Source organism: Diadema setosum, chromosome 12, assembly GCF_964275005.1.
Source record: "Diadema setosum chromosome 12, eeDiaSeto1, whole genome shotgun sequence".
Taxonomy (NCBI): Eukaryota; Metazoa; Echinodermata; class Echinoidea; order Diadematoida; family Diadematidae; genus Diadema; species Diadema setosum.
The window spans coordinates 39,516,137-39,536,580 of record NC_092696.1 but is presented as its reverse complement, the minus strand read 5'-3'; the positions used below and the strand labels follow the sequence as shown (position 1 = coordinate 39,536,580).

Sequence of the window (20,444 nt, the reverse complement as noted above, 5' to 3'; positions counted from 1 at the left end):
AGTTAGGTCTCGACCAAAACCAGACGATATGAAAAAATGTTGGGTTTTTTTTTCAATTCAAATAGCTAATGTGTTCGAAAATAACAATGAGAGACGTAATTTTCTGGGGGAGAGTTATTGTAAGAGGGGTGATTGTTTGGAGCCTAATTTTAATAAGGAGTAATTGTCAAGGGAGGTAATGTTCTGCAGTGATCATACCAAGGAGGTGACAATCTCTTCCCACATCCTTGATATACTAGTTGTTAATATGCCCAATAATGCAGTAGGGCAATTCTGAAATGAGCGTTAACGGTATAACAGTAAAATAGTTACAAAATTGATGAAACAATGCAAAGAAAGCAAATTAAGACAGAGACGAAGTACACAAATAAAGATACAGTGCACTCCCGTTACAACGAACACGGTTATAACGAAATTTCGTTATAACGAAGCAAAACTTCTGGTCCCAAAATTATCGCCATTAAAGTCTATGGTACAAATTTCGCTTATAACGAAGACGGTTATAACAAAATTTTCGTTATCACGAAGTCTTTTCTGAGCGCCACTGACAAAGAAAAACAAAAGAAATGCGCTCCGTTATAACGAAATGCGGATCGCATTCGAAAATGCGTAGCGGAACAAGCATTATTAAAGCGTCTCTGCATGAGCGAACGCATCATTAAATGTTCACTCCGTATATCACGCACAGTTTCCGAGGGGAACTTGCGTTGTTGTAATAAAATAATTTGAATTCAGATAAGGTTTGTTTCATTGTTCCGAAGTCCTTTAATACAAAACACACAGATTCTGATACAACTAAATGTCCGTTAGTTCGGAAATGAAAGAGGGTTTGTTATTAAGCACATTTTGGCGTTATTCCAAAGGTTCGTTAATTCGATAATAAAATATGGTCCTTATTCTTATTCTTATACGGTTCGTTAGTCCGAAAATGATAGGAATTCAAAACGTTCGTTAATCGGAACATTACAAAAAGTATCGTTAATCCATGGTGGAAAAAGGAGAGTACACTAACAAAACTTAAGAATTGCAATCTTTATAATCGTCTTAAGATAAATAAATCTTCGAAATAACTAACCTTTCTCATTTTTTTTTTCATTAACAAAATTTCTTCGGAATAACGAACCTTATTTCATTTTCGGATGAAAAAGCCTTCGGAACAACGGACTTTCTGACTAGTGAACCTATTTCTTTTTTTTTTTTGGATTTATAAACCTTCAGAATGACGAACCTCATTTTATTTTCAGATCAACGAACCTTCGGAAAATGAACAATATATTATTTTGATCTAGATTATGAACTTTCGGAATAATGATTCTGCGGAAATGCGAACCTTCACATAAACAAACCATCGGGAATGGCGAAACTTCGGAATAAGGAGTCTTCGGAGTAACGTACTTTAGTAAGAAAAGAACCTTTGGAATAGCGAACTGTAACCAAATCCTACACCGTCATTTTCTACACATGTGTGACAACACAAACAACTTTATGCTCTTTTTAAAATTTAATATTTAAACGAAATTAAAAAGGTATTCTCCCATTTCACATAGCTTTCCAGCGTATGATGAGGATTCAACAAACAAATTTTTTTTTATGCGTGGTTTCCTTCTTTTCGTTATACATTGCATATTATATTTGTTCGGTTACAACGAAATTTCGTTAAAACGAAAAAAAAAAAAAAACTGCCGGTCCTGAGCATTTCGTTTTAACGGGACTGCACTGCACATGAACACACACGAGATAAATCCCTTGTATTGAGAGAAAGAGGAAAGGTGAGTTATGAATGACAGGAATAGACTACCTTCACAGTGGACAGAGAAAAGCGAGAGGGAAGAGGAAGATGATGGGTCAAAACCAGGGCACGTGAGGCATGAGATATAAGCTCCTCAAAATAAAGAAGTGTTACATGGAGTTGTGGTAAACGATAGACAATTGTGGTTAAAAAAATATTGCAAAAAGTTTAACTCATTCTGAAGTGTAACATTTCTTCAAAATGTCTTTAGTTCAATGGTAGAGGCATTCAAACTTAAAACTTCTTTTATACTATACTATCAAGAGAAATCCGAAATTTCGGAACAGTAAAAGAAAATAGTTTGGTTAAAGGCATTGACATTTACTGGATTACCGGGTAGGATATGAAGGGACAGCTTCGTTTTTTATGAACATAGAGTCAAAATACAGAGGGAGAAATTAAGCTTTTACATAAATTGTCCTAAGTGCAAACGATACAAATCGTAAATCTTTAAGATTTTGTTTTCATAAAATGATGTGTCAGTATGGCATCTCCGTGATTCCTGGCAAATAATACAAAGAACTTCGTTTCCTGTAGTAATGATATTCTTTTTATTAAAGGTAAGATGGGGGGGGGGGGGGGCAATGACCCGGGAGGTAGTTACCCAGGGGGTAATTGGCGTGGTGCACTGTCCTTGGGTAATTTTCGTCTTGATAGTTATAGGGGAGGGGGAGTTGTAGGCTTGCTTATCCGGGGTAATCATCCTCGGGAAGTTATCGGAGGGTGTAGTTATCGGGTGGAAGTTATCTGGGGTCTAGTTATCGGAGGAGGGGGTAATTAACCTGGGGATAATTATCCTGGTGGTAATTATCGGGGGGGGGGGGGTAGTTATCCGGAGGGTAATTATCCGGAGGGGTGATTATCCGGGGGGTATTTATCCGGGGGGTAATTATCCGAGGGGTAATTATCCGGGGGGTAGTTATCCGGGGGGTAGTTATCCGGGGGGTAGTTATCCTGGGGGTAGTTACCCAGGGGGTAGTTCTCCGGGGGGTAGTTACCCAGGGGGTAGTTATCCGGGTGGTAGTTATCCAGGGGGTAGTTATCCGGGTGGTAGTTATCCAGGGGGTAGTTATCCGAGGGGGTAGTTATCCAGGGGTAGTTATCCGAGGGGTAGTTATCCAGGGGGTAGTTTTCCTAAGGGGGAATTGCCCTGGGGGGTGATTGCCCTTGGAGGGTAGTTGTCCGGGGGGTAGTTGTCCTAGGGGGTAATTACCCTGGAGGGTAATTGCCCTTGGAGGGTAGTTGTCCGGGGGGTAATTGCCCTAGGGGGGAATTGTCCTGGGGGGTAATTATCCGGGTGGTAGTTATCCGGAGGGTGGTTTTCCAGGGGGTACTGTTCCTAGAACCTATGGGCAAAAATGAGTACAAATCTTGTGTCGCGAACTCCTCCCACAGTTTTTGATCAATTTTTATGAAATTAGGTACAGATGTTCATCTGAATATGTTAATGTGCAAGACACATATTTCCGCAGTGGCAAAAAGTGCGTTGCCATGGTAACGGCATGTTATTCGTAAAATATAGGGCAAAATGCTTCATGGCAAAACTGCTTCATCAGTGTTCTTCCAATTCTCATGGAATTCATATTGAATGTTTGTCTTAGGATATAGGTCAGCATGACACATTTCTTGACAGTGACAAAAAGAATGTTGCCATGGTAACAGCTCACATATTATGAGCCAAAATGATGGAAAATTTTGTGTTGCAAACTACTTCCTCAGTTTTTTCCTAATTTCCATGAAACTTGGTACAGATGTGTGCCTTTGGTTGTAGATGTGCAAGACGCATTTTTCGACAGTACCCGAAAGTACGTTGCCATGGTAACGGCATATTAATGGCAGAAGATCAAGGAAAGATCTTGCAGATTTAACTACTTCCTCAGTTTTTTGACCAAAGCTTATGAAATGTGGCACACACCTTGATCTTGGTGGGAAGATGTGGAAGACATATTTTTCGGACGTGTCGGAAGCTGCGTTGCCATGGTAATGGCATATAAATGGCAGAAGATCAAGGAAAGATCTTGCGGATTGAACTACTTCCTCTCTATTCGACTGAAGCTCATGAACTGTGGCACACACATTGGTCTTGGTGGGAAGATGTGCCAGACATATTTTTTGGACGTGTCGGAAGCTGCGTTGCCATGCAACGGCATATTAATGGCGGAAGATCAAGGAAAGATCTTGTGGATTGAACTACTTCCTCAGATTTTGACAAAAGCTTATGAAATGTGGCACACACAATAGTCTTGGTGGGAAGATGTGCAAGACATATTTTTCGGACGTGTCGGAAGCTGCGTTGCCATGGTAACGGCATTTAAATGGCAGAAGATAAAGGAAAGATCATTCCTTTGGTAAGACTGTCGTCACGGGGCGGGGGTATTAATCACCTTAAGTGATATTTCTAGTTGTGCATAGCTTGAGTGCGCTCTAGAGGTCAAATTTGTTAACAGCTAGATTTTGTTCAAATTTGGTATGGAGGCTACCATGATGTAATCTACAAGCCCATAGATTTTGGGTGTGCTTCCCCCAGTGTTCTGTCTTTTATGGGGTCAAAGGTAATTTTGGTTAATTTTCTCATGCCACATTGTGTGCGCTGCATTTGTTTTTGATTTCTCTCAAATTTTTATGACGTGTATCTTGGCAATTAAATCTACCCACCTAGCTTTTTTAGTGGTGCTGCCCCCAGTGTTCCGTTTCTTACAGGGTCAAAGGTCATTTTGGTTGACATTCTTGTGTGCGGTCTCTCATCAGCTTTTGTGGATGGATTTCTTTCAAATTTTGCATGAAGGTGTATCTTGGTAAAATCTACCCACCTAGGTTTTTTGATGGTGCTGCCCACAGGGTTCCATCTTTTAAAGGGTCAAAGGGCATTTTTGTGTGTGCTCTATAGTCTATTAGCTATTGTGTACATGTATCCCCAAGGGGAAAAACATTGCAAAATTCAGACATTTCCAGATCTAGAAGTACAACAGTCAATTAAGTTATATCGCATGTAGTTAACCTTTAATTATACTAAAAGTGACGAATATGTAAGTTAATTGTTATGACTGTTGCTGGGATGGCCCCCTGAGGCCCCTGAGGGGGAGGGGGTAACAAATGTGGAGGTGGGGCACTCCAAGGGAGAAGCACTAGCTGGTATTTTCTCTGTTTTAAATTGCATGGTTAAATTTTATCCAAACTATGTAGGAATGGGTAGGGGTTGATATTTGTTTGCATGGTGCCTGTGGCTTCCATGGGCTGCTAGGGGAGGTTCCTCCAAGGGTAAACCTCTGGGAAATTTTGATCAATCATCTTCTTTTCCAGATTGAGAAGTATACATGTAGGAGACGAGATGTATTGATTTGTTAGATGTATATTATTGTTTATTGTATTGTTTATGACAATTCCTGGAATGACTCCTTTAGACGGTGGTGGTGGTGGGGGGGGGGGGCACCCAGCAGGAAGTGGCACTTTTTTCAAAATGCAAGGTTTCATGTTATCCAAACCTGCTAGGAATCTTGCCAGTGGGTATGGGATGGAAACCTTGTACAAATAGTACCTGTGGCCTCCATGGAGACTTGTGCGGAGGGGGTGCCGGGGGGCCGGGGGTGAGATCCAAAAGTTAAAAGTTTTAAATTTCATGTGCTCACCTTCTTCTTGATCCTAAAGGGGAATAGTTACATACTGCCTTGTATCAAAAGTTATATGGTGTAAAAAGTGCCTTTATAGGTCTGGAACGGAAACTGTTCATGGCACTTCAGAGGGTATCCCCATGGCCATGAGGCCCACAAATAGGTATGTAAATCCTGAGTAGGATGTCACAGTTCTAACCTTGACTTTGTTTTGCAGTTAGCCCATAAGGAGCTTGCATTAAATGCGAATTTATCCTCAGCTCAGGTGAGCATTAACCCCCTGAGGCTCTTTTTATGCCTCCGCCACGAAGTGGTGCCGGAGGCATTATGTTTTCTGGTTGTCCGTCCGTCCGTCCGTCCTTCCGTCCGTAATGAATTTTGTGGACAGCGTAACTAAAAAACCTTTTGAGGTATCCTAATGAAACTTGGCATGTATGTGTATTAGGGGGTGAAGTTGTGCCTATCAACTTTTTGGTGCACATGCTCAAGGTCAAAGGTCAAAAGGTCAGGGTCAAATACGAAAAAATTTCACTATTTCCACCATATCTATGTAATGCCTGAAGATATTTTCTTGAAACTTAGTGTATACATGTATTACACAATTAAGATTCTCTGGTGAAAGTTTGGGGTCAAAGGTCAAAAGGTCAAGTAAAAATATCAAAACTTCACTTTTTTCTACGTATCTTGGAAATCGTTCAAGGTATCTTCATGGAACATACTATATATACATGTACTGACTGGCAGTGATTATCCAGAGAATTTAGGGTTCATGGGTCAAAGGTCAGGAGTCAAAGGTCAAGGGCAACACTTCAAAATTTTACTATTTCCCTCATATTTATGCAATGCCAGCGGGATTATCTTTTTTTTTTTACACTTGATGTACGCGTGTATAACGTAATAGAGATTTTCTGGAAGCTTTCTTTTTTCTTCTTTTTTTCTTGTTTGCCTAAAAGGTCAAAGATCAAGGGAAAGTGCTGAACTAACTTTTTCCTCCATATCTCAGAAGTGGCTCAAGTTTAATATCTTGAAGCTTACTACGTATTTATGCATGTTGTGCCTGACAGTGATTATTCTATGAATTTTAGGGTCAAAGGCCAGATGAAAATGGTATCAATGAACTTTTAATACAGAAATTGCACTCTTTCTCCATACCTTGAAAATTTCTCAATGCATAAACTTATGAATGGGTCAAAGCAGGGTTCGAAATTGGCGATGGTCCGCTGGCCATTGGCCACCCAAAATCATGTCGGACTAGCTAAAAATCATAAAATTTTGAAGTAACTAGTCCGTCTGGCTAGCCAAAATATTGCTTCAGTGTCAAAATTGATTCTAAGTAGTCCGCCTGGCTAGTTAAAAAAAAAGTTAAGTGCGACCCCTGCAAAGTCAAGTTAAAGTCCTTAAATCCCCAAATACATGCTCTCCTATTCATCCAATTAAACCTAAGTCAAGGAAGGTGAACATTCAAGACATTTATGACAAACTTGTCATTTTAATATTTTGCCAATTTTGTGAAAATGTAATGACACATTGTCTACATGTACTATAGACCTATTAGGAGAATCATGCATTATGGCGGAGGCATACCAGTCGCCTTAGCGACATTTCTAGTTTTTTGTTCAATTCACTTATGGAAAAATTGAAGGTATAATATGTTACAAGTGTACATTAAAATTGATTTTAACAATATTTAAACCAGGCACGTTTTTTTTTTTTTGAAACTAATTTTCTTTTTTCGTTTCATTGATCTCAATAGGGGTACATAACCGTACATGATGGGTCACCCTTCCGCCGTAGATGACAAGCTAAAAAACAAGAAACACAACAAAACAAATGAAAATAAGGCTAAAACAGGAATGGGGGGAGGGGTTGAGCGATTTTTTTTTTCTTGGGGGGGGGGGGGGGGTTCAACCCCCAAAGCCCCCCCTTCTTAGAACTGCCACTGATTTAAACCTTACAACTATACAACTATAAATGTATTCCATCGCCTTAACTCCATGATATACATGTATACTTATGCCTTCTTAATTGATTTGATTTCATGTACCTTTCACAGTTTGTACGTGGAATTTTGCGGAACAGAGGTGATGTCATTCTCCAAGAATATGAACTGAACGGATCCCTTCAGGATAAAACAAGACGGCAGATGGTTAACGTATTGGTAGCCCACATGCAAGCAACCTATGGGTATGTGCCAGCAAAATTTCCTTTCTCATAATGTAAGCCCGTAATGAAACTTCAAATTCACATTTCAAGATATTCTACTTTTTAAGAATCTGTTTCATCATTATGAACCATTGAATTCAAGAATTTCAATTGATGATTAGTGATTACAAATCAGTTTATTTTTACTTAAAACTGTTCACAAGTAAGGGACATGAAAGTAGCAAACAATTAGGGAATTGGCACATGATTCCTTAATCATAAAGAAACAAAAAAAAAAAGCTTGTATCGTGCAAGTGCAACAAAAGTATCATTTTTATGATTTCTTTACTTTTCTCAATTATCAAAATGAAGAAAAACATTCAAATTAGAAAATTTATGCATGTCTTATACATTTTAACAACAATTAATGAGCAAATGTGAAAGAAATTCTAGTCGAGTGAGAGGAGAGGGCCTCTAAATGCCCTAATGATTAAAAGATGCAACTCGCTCTGTCAAAACAGATCTTACGTCAAACAATATGATATTTCAGATTTTTATCAACTTAAGTTCTGTTTTGACAGAGCCAGTCACATGTATACGATTGTTCAGATCATACTGCAGATGTGCATCCTTTTCATACTCTTAATTCTTAGCAAACATCCAAAGACAGGGACGAAAACCAAGTATGCCATGGGGATAGTCACTCTGTTTCCAAGCCTTAAGGATCCATTTACTAGCACTGGTCATGTAAGTATTATAATGTGTTCTTTCTTCTCAGATATATTCAAATATTACATGTGGGGAACAGGAGGAAAAACAGGGCTTTAAAGATCTAATGATTTTATGCTTAACCTATAAACTGCTAAGATTTCTGACTGTTTCATAAATTTGCACTTTATGAATTTTATCAGTTTGTGAAGAATTAGATTTAGAGTGTACTAGTTTGTACCATTTCAAGCTTTGCAAGCCATATCAAAACGAAGCTGAGAATTTCAGGAATCTGCAGAGGCTCTGAAGAGATTTGTATGCAAGCTAATGGTTAAACCTTCTCTTTCCTGGGTTCGCAAAGGTGGCTCGTGTTGGGCAGGTATGGGTTAAGCATGTAACTTCATTCCCAATTTTTTTATGCCTTCGCAATGAAGTGTCGCCAGAGGCATTATGTTTCCCAGTTGTCTGTCATTCCGTCCCTCCTCCCGTCTGTCAGTAATCAATTTTGTGGACAGCATAACTAAAAATCAGTTGAGAGTATCTCAATTTTGGCCCATCAAGTAAACACGTTGACCGAGTTAATGTTCCTTTAAAAGTCATGTCGGCTTGTGCAAAAGTAGTGAGAAAACTGTTTAACTACACCCACGCCAAATGAAGTTTTAAGGGGGTACATAGGAATCAGCATGATGTCGGGCGGTCCGTTGCAAATCTTGTGTCGCGAAGTACCTCATTTTTTGACCGACTTCCATGAAACTTGACACAGATGTGTGCCTTGGGGTGTAGGACTCTGTGCATGACACATTATTTGACTGTCTGGCAGAATTGAAACTTGGGTTGCCATGTGCACAGCATACTTTGGGCAAAATGGGTAAAATATCTCGTGTTGCGAACTTCGTCCTTAGTTTTTGACTGATTTTTATGAAATTTGGGTTAAGGCGGGCTCCCACGATGCAGCTTTTTATGATCGTGGTGCTTGCGGATGGTTGTGGTCACCCAGTTAGAATTGTCAAGTCACATTGTGTGAAAGCAGCGAACACAAGGCTTGTGGAAATCAGCTGATCACAAGCACTGTAGCAGATGACCGCAACGTTATGAACATGTTCAAAATTTGCCGCTTGCGGCAGTGATCGCTTGCGATTTCTTGAACCGCAAGCACTGCGATCTCAACAACCTATTGTGGGAGCTCGGCTTTAGATGTTTATACCTTGGGGTGAACATGTGGAAGACATATTGTTTTGTAATGGGAGAAAGTGTGTTTGCCATGGTAGCTGTATGCATACTTTTGGCAAAAAAAGCTGGGGTTTGTTTTGGTTGCAGTTATTTCTTTGCAATGATGTGGATTTTACAGGGATTTTCTGCATTGCTTGGCATAAAAATGAATACTGTTTTTAAATAATTTTGCAAGAAATGAAGACTGTTGATGGATAATTACGTAGCAGTATTGTGGTAATTACATGGATTATAAATAAAACCAATATCAATATTTCTCCTCCAATTGCATTTTGACACGCATTTTCCACACTTACTTTTTGAAATTTTCCGCTGGAGGGGGGAACACCCACCTCCCATACCCACTCTTAGGAGGGGTACAGATCAAAGTCAAAAAAAAAAAAAACTCATCTGATTCCAAGATTTCCCAATCTCATCCTTGCAGCATACATATTATGGGCAAAGTGGGAAAATATCTTGTGTTTTGAACTTTATCCTCAGTTTTTTTTTTTCTGATTTTCATGCAATATTGGCAAAGATGTTTGTCTGGGGATGTATATAATGTACAGGACATATTTTTCATTAGTGGCAGAAAGTGTTGCCATGGTAATGGCATACTCAAAAATGGGGAAAAATCCTGTGTCACAAACTACTTCATCAGTTTTTTACCAAATCTCTTGGAATTCAGCGCAGAGGTTTGTCTCGGGGTATACAATGTAGGTGTACAAAACATTTTTCAACAGTGCCAAAATGTGTGTTGCCATGGTAACAGGATACTTATAATGGGCAAAAATAGGGGAAAATCTTGTGTTGTGAACTTTAGTTTGTTGTTTTTTTTTAGATTTTCATGAAATTTGACATGGATGTTTGCTTGGGGTGTACATATACAAGAGATATGTTTTCAATAGTGGCAGAAAGTGGTGCCATGGTAACAACATAATATATCTTAAAGCAATACTGCCGGGCGGGGGTATTAATCACTTTCAGTGATAGTTCTAGTTGTACTCTCGTGTCTGATTTCTGATGCATTAAAATCATTAATGTGAAAATATAACTCCAAACCAACCCGATAGCTGAGAAACCAATATAAATTAACATGTAAACAAATGGAAAAAGTGATGTAGCACAAAGTTCACTCTCAGGCAGAAAATCTTATCTTCTCTGTTTCTCTCATGATTTTTTATAATTATTTTTAATTGATTGGTGTTTGTGCAGTCAATGGTAAGGTTTCATCACTATTCTAGGTTACTATTTACAACCATAGAAGGGGGGATCTGCCCCCCCCCCCAACATTCTGTGAGATTAGTGCGTAATTTGCAATGAATTCACCGCAGCGTTTTATTACTTTTTATGCCTCGCCACGAAGTGTCGCCGGAGGCATTATGTTTTTGGGTTGCCCGTCCGTCCGTCCGTAATCAATTTTGCGGACAGCATAACTAAAAAACCGAGTAAGGTATCCTAATGAAACTTGGCATGTATATATGTATGAGGGGGTGAAGTTGAGCCTATCAACTTTTGGGTCCAGATGCTCAAGGTCAAAAGTCGAGGTCAAATGCTCAAAATTTCACTATTTCCCTCATATCTCTGCAACGGATATCCCTGGAGGTATTTTCTTGAATCTTTGTGTATACATGTATTACCAGACAAAGATACCTTGAGGAAAAAATTGGGCCATGAGGTCAAGGGTCAAAGGTCAAGTGAAAGTGCTAAAATTTCACATTTTTCTTCATATTTTTGAACTGGGTCAAGATATCTTCATGAAACTTAATGCATATACATGTATTGCCTGACAGTGATTCTCTTGAGGGGGCTTGGGGTCAAAGGTCAGGGGGATCAATGGTCAGGGGTCAAAGGTCAGGTTAAACTACAAAAATTCTATTTAGTGTAGAAATGAGATTTTTTCTCCATGTCTTATGAGTGCTCAATGCATAAACTTGATCGAGTCAAACTAGGTGTAAATAAGTATTACTGTACAATGATTCTGTTCAGAAAGGTTTTGGCTGCGGGATCAAAGATCAACTAAGGGCCTACATTGTACTACGAAAGTGGAAATTTTCGCTTAATTCCATATATTGAAAGTGGCTCTAAATATACCCCTAAAACTATATAATTAACAGATCCACGTAATGTTTATTTGCCCATCATGTCAACTTGTGGTCTCTAGTTGGCAATATATTCACTGTACTTATTTGGAGAATAATGCGATATGGCGGAGGCATACCAGTCGCCAGAGCAACATTTCTAGTTTCTTTCTTGCACAACTTTTATACCAAATTTGCTATGACCTTACCAATACAAAGCCATGGCCCTTTTTATGAATGCGGGGGGGGGGGGGAGAGCACTTGTGTAGATTATAGTACTGGGATGTGCTGCTTTGACCGCCTCCTTTTGTGGGCTCGGGTATACACAAAAATCACCATCTGTTCTAGTCGGCTTCCGTGATGACCGTTCCCAAGATACCTGAAATTGACAACCCAGCTTCTCTGTGTACTGTCCTAGCCCCGGGACCGTCCCGCGATTAGCGAGCTCATTTGGTGAGCTGCCTGATCACAGCAATGTTCGTCTGATCTATAATTGCTGTTCTCACGATTCCCGAACTTCTCTCTTCCTTTCTCTCTGTTTCCTTTGTTCACTCTCGGCTCACTCACACGCACGTACGTCCAGCATGCACAGAGTACATGCACTCATCGACTACGCTTGCTTCGTAACGTGCAAGGCATTGCCAGACCGGCGGGGAGGGGAGTCTTTACTGGCCTACACACTCGAGTGATAGTGATACTCAGTGACAGTGCCTTTTGAATTGCATGTGTTGATTGTAATGTTATGTTCATCGGGATAGTGACATCATGCTAATCAAGGGATCTCCAAAGGGCAGGGAGTGGGGTTAAAATGATGGATTACAGAATTCTCCAAATTAATTGATTTCGAGCTCTCTAATGATGTAATTGAGGAATATTAGTTGGCAGCTCTGGATATGGGTCTTATAAAGAACTGCTATTTTAGGGTTAACACTTGAATTTTGATGCACATGTACGTTCCCTATAGTTCACTGAAAAAGTTCTAAGGGCCAGTGAATTGATAAAACTTCAGAAACATTCATGTAAAAGGATTAACAGAATATTTTTCTTTCTGAATTCTAAGTAAGATGAGGGTATTCATCTCAAAATATATCTACTTTTCAATGAATGTTGTACTTTTCCTTTCACTCTAGGAAGCTTTTTTTGATGCACGAAGTAATACAGGGTTCCTGGCTGCTAGAATAAAGAATGTGAACCGCACAACAGATGAGAAAGCATCCATACCCAAGCCGTCAAGGACAGATGGTGGTCCGGGGAAGGTCCGAGAAGGTACCCAACAACCTGCTGCAGGCTGCAGCTATGACGAGGACCTCAACTGGCTACAACACTGCCCGACATTAGCACGTGATTCTAGACTGGTTGTAGAAAAGATGCAGTCTACTTTCCCTGTCAGACAACATATGGTCAAGGAGGGACGCACTGCATCAGACATCTTGGAACAGTTTCCTTGTTTTGAAACTGTTCCTGGTTTGGTATGTATTTCAAAATATTTTACCTGTCTTTTAACACTATCGGGCCCATGGGCAATCTAACATGGCTAGCACACAAAATATTTTATTTATAAGCCATTGATAAAACATAGGCATTCAAAGAATTAAGACATTACTATCATAATCATTATTGTTCATATAAAACACCTCTCAGCTGGACTGCTCCACTTTTACATTGCCCAGCAACTAGGTTGAAGTAAACACAAAACAAGGTACTTAAAAGCTAATGAACTCCTTTGTAGCACCTTGCTTGTAACTCTGGCTAGACTTGACCTAATGAATAAAGTGTGAACACTTCTTTGTGCATGGCACTTCTCAATACAATGGACAATGTAAGCTTGGTTAGTGAGTGGGCATCTTAATACAATGCCAATGGCTTTTACATAGGTTTAGCATGTAATGTATATACTGTACAGTAACATATACTAGTAGCAGAAACCTGTTTAAATAAGATACTTCTGCCCTATGTAATCAAGATGGAATACTAAATTTGCCAAATCAACTTGAATTCCCAAACTTATCAATGTCGTAAAATAAATGAAATGTGCAACTTTGTTAAGTTTTGTAATGCAAGAGTGACTATGATTTGGGGCATTACAATAACAGCTATACTCTCTGTGTCGAATTAAACTTTATGTGTACAGAAATTTCATAAATTTCCTCAAGACTGGCAGGTACGTGGGCAAGTACATGGACTGTGATTCTCCTGTTGTGATGGTGCGTCTTTCCAAACGAGGTGGTCTTAAAAAATGTTATGCCTTTTCTAGAATAGAAAGTTGTGTTGTAACAATGGAGTCTGCTTTTTAGACTGCAGTGTCTTACTTGCCCTAGAATCAGAATCAGACCTGGACTTGAATATTCCTGCTGTGAAATTATGGATAGCTGTTGATTTTTTTTTTTCCTCTCTCCCTCTCCCCTTTTCCTTAAAATATATTCCGGCAGATTTAAGAAGATTTTTGAAAGATGTTTCCTGAGAATCACTCACGTTTCCTGACCAAGTGGCCTGAATTGAAGCCCAGGGTTGTGGCACTAATTGCTCGACAACTTCTGAAGCAGAATGGAAACTTGACAGTCATGGAGCTCCTGTCATCTTTTGACAGTTCTGACCAGAACAAAGAAGGTATTTTTGCACATTCCCTGGAATGCACCCTCTAATTTCATAAAGAGTCTGAAGTGTCATCAGAAGTTAAAATTAAACCAACCTTATCATTAAACATTCTAGTGATGGTCAATTTTTCGTGGAGCATAATCACACTCCCACATAAACACAACACAAATGTGGGCCAGGATGCTTATTTTCGAGTAGCCATACAAAATTTTCTCCACCCTGAGAGGGACTCCCTCCCGGATCATCCCCTCATCTAGTTATTTCACTCCATAGGATTTTTTTTTTACAAAAAAAAATTTCCAATACTCTGAAAGTATATTGTACTCACTTAAATGTGCATCAGAAAAAGTTTATTTCTAAGATGCCAATTGCTAAATTTTCCCTACCTTTAGATGGGGCAGTCCCTTCCAAACCTTCCCCTGCATTTTACCCATCTAACTTTAACTTTTAACATTTTTAAGTCGTCCAAAGGAAAGACCTTATGCCGTCATATTTGTCCGTCTGTCTCTCCGTCTGTCTGTCAACAATTGACCTTTGACCTTGATTAAACATGAAAATAGCTCTTTCTCGTAATAGCTCAAGAAAGGTTTGGAGAAACAACTTTAAACTTGGTATATGTATACCTATGGACGTAACAATGATCTGTGACCTCAAGCTTTGACCTTGACCTTTGACCTTGATTAAACATGAAAATGGCTCTTTCACGTAATATCTCAAGAAAGGTTTGGAGAAACAACTTCAAACTTGGTATATGTATACCTATGGACGTGACAATGATCTGTGACCTCAAGCTTTGACCTTGACATTTGACCCTTGCCCTTGATTATCTGTAGACAACATTTTGAATACTGTCCATATTTGCACGGCTTTCAATTACTCGACATTGGACGACTGCTTTGGACGTCGTCCATATTTTTATACACTTGGCTTGATTTCTGCTATTCTGATGGCAGAACCCCTTCCCACACACTCCCCCTGCTTTGTCCCTTCACTCCCTCACTCAGTGCCCCCCCCCCACCCCCCTTTTTGTCTCACCTGAACAAAGTTCTGGCAGAGATTGACATAGTAATCACTTTTCCTGTTGCTGTGTTAGAAAAATGTTAAAGGCTTTTGTTGAACTTGCTCTCATTTCTCTATTTCTGCATCAATTTTGTTCAAACTTGGAACAAATAATCCTTGGGTATTACCAGATGTGAGTTGATGAGGATGATGAGGTGAAAGGTCATCTAGGGGTCAAAAGATCAAATGATGCGAGGCCATGTGCATCATTTTTAGCTCACCTTAGCCGAAGGTTCAAGTGAGCTGTTGCCATCCGTTTTTGTCCGCCGTCCCTTGTCCGTTGTGCGGTGTACGTCATCTGTAAACTTTTATATTTTCATCTTCTTCTGCAGAACGAATGGTCGGCTTTTACTCAAACTTGCAGAGAATCATTCTGTTGGGTAGAGTTGTTCAAATGATAACTGTAGCCCCATGGGGGCCTAGGGGGAGGGCCCCCAAGGTGCAAAATTCTCAAAATTTCAAACTTCTTCTCCAGATCCACAAGAAGATCAGTCAAGTTGTTTTGTGTGTAGATACCTTTATAAGTGAAGAATGAAAGTTGTTCATGACAACTCCTGTTGTGCCCCCTCCTTGGATTATTCTGTGTCAGTTTTCCTAAGAGTTTTCCCATTCAAATCTCAAAATAATTATATTGCTATAGCGCCCTCTAAACAACTACTGAAACTCCCCTTTAAATGAATGTTGAGTAAAAGTTGCCTTCTATGAGTTTGTACAGAAATTACCAATGAGATTGATAACTCAAAGTTTCATGTCAAAATGAACAGAGCCCATGGAAGTACAAGAATTGTATATTTATTAAAGGAAAAATAATATTTTAATCTTTTACAAAAAGGGAACAATTAAGCTGTGATCATTCAGAGCATTACAAGTTACATTTCAGTGATCACAACAAGTTCCGAAAATGACCACAAGTTACTCACTGGACCATCTCTTCATGCATGAATGATGAAAGTTCTTAATTATAGACAATCAATGACTACTGATCTGATACATGTGATTGTAATAAAGTATCTGCGCACCATGCACTTTTAAGATTTAGGAATAATCTGCATGTGTATTGTTACTAATTGTTTTGCCAGAGTGTCCAAATGGGAGGGGGGGGGGGGGGGTTAATGATTTTACATGCAACTGTAGGAACTCAGTGAGTAATCATTTCAGGTGTTCACAGTGAGTTTGACTCTTCAGCACAAGGTGAGTATTGATCGAAAACTCACAAAAAAGTGCATGTCCTACTTTTCTCCTACTTTTACTGAAATTTAGCACCTATTTTTTTTTCTCCTACTTTTTCACCATGATCTACTAGAAAGCCTGCTTGATTTTATTATTTTGCATTTTGAAATACAGAATGGAATTCTGGTACATCTGCCATCCTCCTCCTCTTGTGCCTGTTGCCTCCTGCAAGCCAAGGGAGGTCTAAAGCTGCCTCAGCAAAAGTATCCATTTCCTCAGCAATCTCAAGGATTATTCAGTTTCAGAAGGTATGTAGCTTTTCAGTATAAAAGTGGACTATAGATAAATAATGTTATTAGTACCCTCGTCAAACCTTGCATGTTCTCACTGCATTCTTGAAAATGTTGCCAAAACTGACTAAATGTGTGTACACAGGGAGTAGATGTAGCAATGGTCTATCTAAGAATTTCATGAATGTGCTCAGACTGGCTTGGACTAAGAGGGTGCTCAAGAACCTTGGGCTTGTTCAAAAACTGAACCTATCCTAAGATTATTAGGAGTGACAATGCGCTAGAACGAGATGGACCTACTGCAAACAGGGTTGCCATACTTCAATCCTACTAGGAATATGTTTCAGCGTGACATTTTCACAGCCCTAAATGTAGAGTTATATCAATAAACAAAAGGTCAGTACTTTTTGCCTTGATATTTGAAATTGATTACAAATTTGCAGCAAGAAAATAATTGTGAAGGAAATTTTAAAATCCTTATTTTCACAGTGTCTCCTTTTGTGTGAGTTGAAATGACTCAACCATATTAGAAAGACTCTTCTCAATCAGATACTTAAAACCTGCTTTGAAAATACTTGCATTTTTTACCCAGGCCTCTACAGCCTACCTCTACCTTCATAAAATTTTCTGTGCAAAGTCCTGGTTGAAGAATGTAGCTACAGTGTATATCTCTGTTCAGTTCATTAACCATAAAGTGAATTGAGCGAGATACAAGTTATAGGGGAGACTACGCTGCACATGGATGTCACCATCATGCACAAGCCCTGTGATTTATGCACTTTTCCTATTTGCTCAAGAGTTATGATGGAGCATCCCTTGCAGCCAAGTCTTGATAGTCTGCAACATGCAGCCTGAAGGCCACTGCATATCATACAAATCTTTGGTCGCACAACTTGCCGACCATCATATGAAATAAACAGTGCGTATATTCTGTTTTATTTCAGATCTTAAGTCGCTGAGTTGTGTGACAGAAAGTAATATCGAATGCGGTGGCCTTTAGTCTAATCAGGCCTCTTAAATTGAGAAAAAAGTCAGAAAACGTTGTGCTACTTTGCACATTGCAGACATTTTCCACAAAACATTCAGATCCCCCCACTAGATATGTATGTATGTATGATGATGGTAACAGTGATGATAAAGATAGAGTTTTGATAGAATTATCAAATGGGAAAAGGGTAACTGCTAGTTTCATCGTTTACATGTAATTTGTTTCAAACACAGAGTGGAGGGAGCATTCAAGATTTTATGGATGGCACCAAACAGACCCAGAGCCAACCGTTCCTTCTTGGAATTGGAAATTCTAAGGCCTGTATCAGCAGTTACTTGCTCATTGTCGATCACAAGGCCATTCCATGTGGTGCACGTACGGTGGGAGGAGCAGTAGATGAACTCTTCAAGACGCACTTTGTCTTTGGCTTGCATTACTGCCAGTCTCTTCATCAGTTCTGGACCTTCATACAGACAGCTGTTTTCGAGATTGATGTTGGAGTTTCCCGCAAATCACGGAGAGTGCGTGAACTACGATCCAAATTATTCACACCATGATTTGCTTCAAATGCAAGAGAAATTTTGCAATACCAAAGTTGGTGCAACATTTAAGATTAAGTCATGGAATAAGTGAAGGAGGAAAAGAGGTGTTAATCTGTGGACAGGGAGCTCGTGCAAGAACATTTTATTCTTTTCGTGGATTTCGAGGGCATTTGCAGACTCACCTTAAATCTGGTTTGCCAGATAATCAAGAAAAGTATACTGAAAATGAGAAAGCTGGTGAATCATTCGAAGAGAGCTTTGCAGGAAACAGTAATGATAATGACGACAGTAATCAAGATCAGAATATGAATGCAGAAGATGACATTTTATCCGCTGAAGATTTGAATAGGCAGTGTGCAAAAGTAATTTCAAAATTTTCAGCAAACAGTGCAAACTCTGGAAAAGTTGTGAATGACATCGTGGAATCAACCAGTTTGATTGTAGGTGATGTAGTAAAAAGTGCATTAGCGGCAGTTAAGGCTACTTTCTTGAAACATAAACTGCCCATAGAGTCCGAAGCTTATAGAGAAATACAGACGCATTTTGCTATGCTTGAAAAGCCATTTGAAAATTTGAACTCAGAATAAGCGGATGAAATATTGTGCAACACTTGGACTTGTTGAACCACAAGAAATAAAGTTAAGCATCCGGTATGAAAGTCGTCTAAATAAAAGAAGTAAGCAGTATGAACAGATTGCTATTGAAGATACCTTTGTTTATATACCCATTTTAGAATCTTTAAAGCAACTTTTGAGCAATGAAGATATATTGCATTTTGCTACTCATGACCATAGGAGCACTGATGGTGTAATGAGAGATTACTGTGATGGTGCACAATTTGAGAAAATCCCTCTTTTCCATGAAGATGAAAATGCCATACAAAATCACTGTTTTTATCATGACTTTGAAACTGTAAACCCCATCGGTTCAAAAACAAAAATTCACAAGTTAGGTGCCTTTTATTTCATTTTGAAAAATCTGCCACCAAAGTATAATTCTATTCTTTCCAATATCAATCTTGTAGCTCTGTGGTATGCTGAAGATGGCAAAAAATATGGATTTAATGCTATTCTCAAGCATATTGTGAAAGACATTAACATTCTGTCAACAGTTGGCATTACTCTTCCTAATGGCATTGTGAAGAGGGGAACCATTACTCAAATTAGTGCTGATAATCTAGGTGCAAATTCCCTGTTTGGTTTTGTACAGAGCTTTTCTGCTAATTATTACTGTCGATTGTGTGTGACAAGCAAGGAAGAGGCGCAGAACACATTAAAAGAGGTGTTAATGAAAATGCGCACCAGGCAGACTTATGAGCAACATTTACAAGAAGCTGAAGCTCAAACTACACTCTCACATGTTTGTTTGATAGATACTTTATTTTCTGCAAATCAATATACATAAGTTACATAATCATGAAAATGCAGGAAATATACAAAGTAAATTCAACGCAAAGTCGTTTGACTTGCATAAACCACGATACATATTAAGTACATAATCATGAACATGTAGGACATATGTAAAGTAAATTTAACACAGTCTTTTGACTTGCATAAACAACGATATGAAAGAAATTTAATATACAGTATGCATGTCTATGCAGCAGTGATTCAATAAGAATAACATTTATAGTTAAGAAACGATTATGCAGAGGGCCGCCATTATAAGCATTGCTTGAAAAGATGGCCGGCCCGAGGAAAAGATAAGGACGTACTAAATTCGTAACAATATAAATTCTGCTGCGAAGGTAGCAGGGGAAAATAAACTCGGGTGTGTGATGGTGGTGGTGGTGAATGTGTGTGCAGGTGCTTAGGGGTGCACAATAGCAGATAGACTGGAATTTAGAATAGTGAAATTGGTTTACTGAAAGAGGGGACGATATGCGCTGTTGCTATCAGGAGACCAACATTAGTTATATAATTTATTTGTTTTTAGTTCATATTTGAAATATACTGTAATAAAATGTACTTCTTTAAGTTTGCTTTAAATGAAAACAAGGAGGCACACTGTTTCAACTCCTCAGGAAGAGTGTTCCATGTATCCGGACCTTGATGTCTAATCGACTGTTGAGCAAGTAAAAGCTTCGGATTACTTAAGTGAAAATCATGGGAACGACGGGTAGGGTATGAGTGAATATGGTCATTGGTTACTAGGGTATTATGGAAAAATGGTAATGCATTTCGAGTGTGTTTATACATAAATATGGCAGTTAGGTATAAATGTATATCATGGGCCTTCAAAGTTTTTAGGCGATAAAATATGG

The 20,444-nt window shown here is 39.0% G+C and overlaps 1 pseudogene; it reads left to right on the top strand.

The window, feature by feature from the left end:
- Window positions 1–18,196, top strand: part of LOC140236049 (uncharacterized) — a 49,778-nt pseudogene extending 31,582 nt beyond the window's left edge.
- The last annotated feature ends 2,248 nt before the right edge of the window (window positions 18,197–20,444 follow it).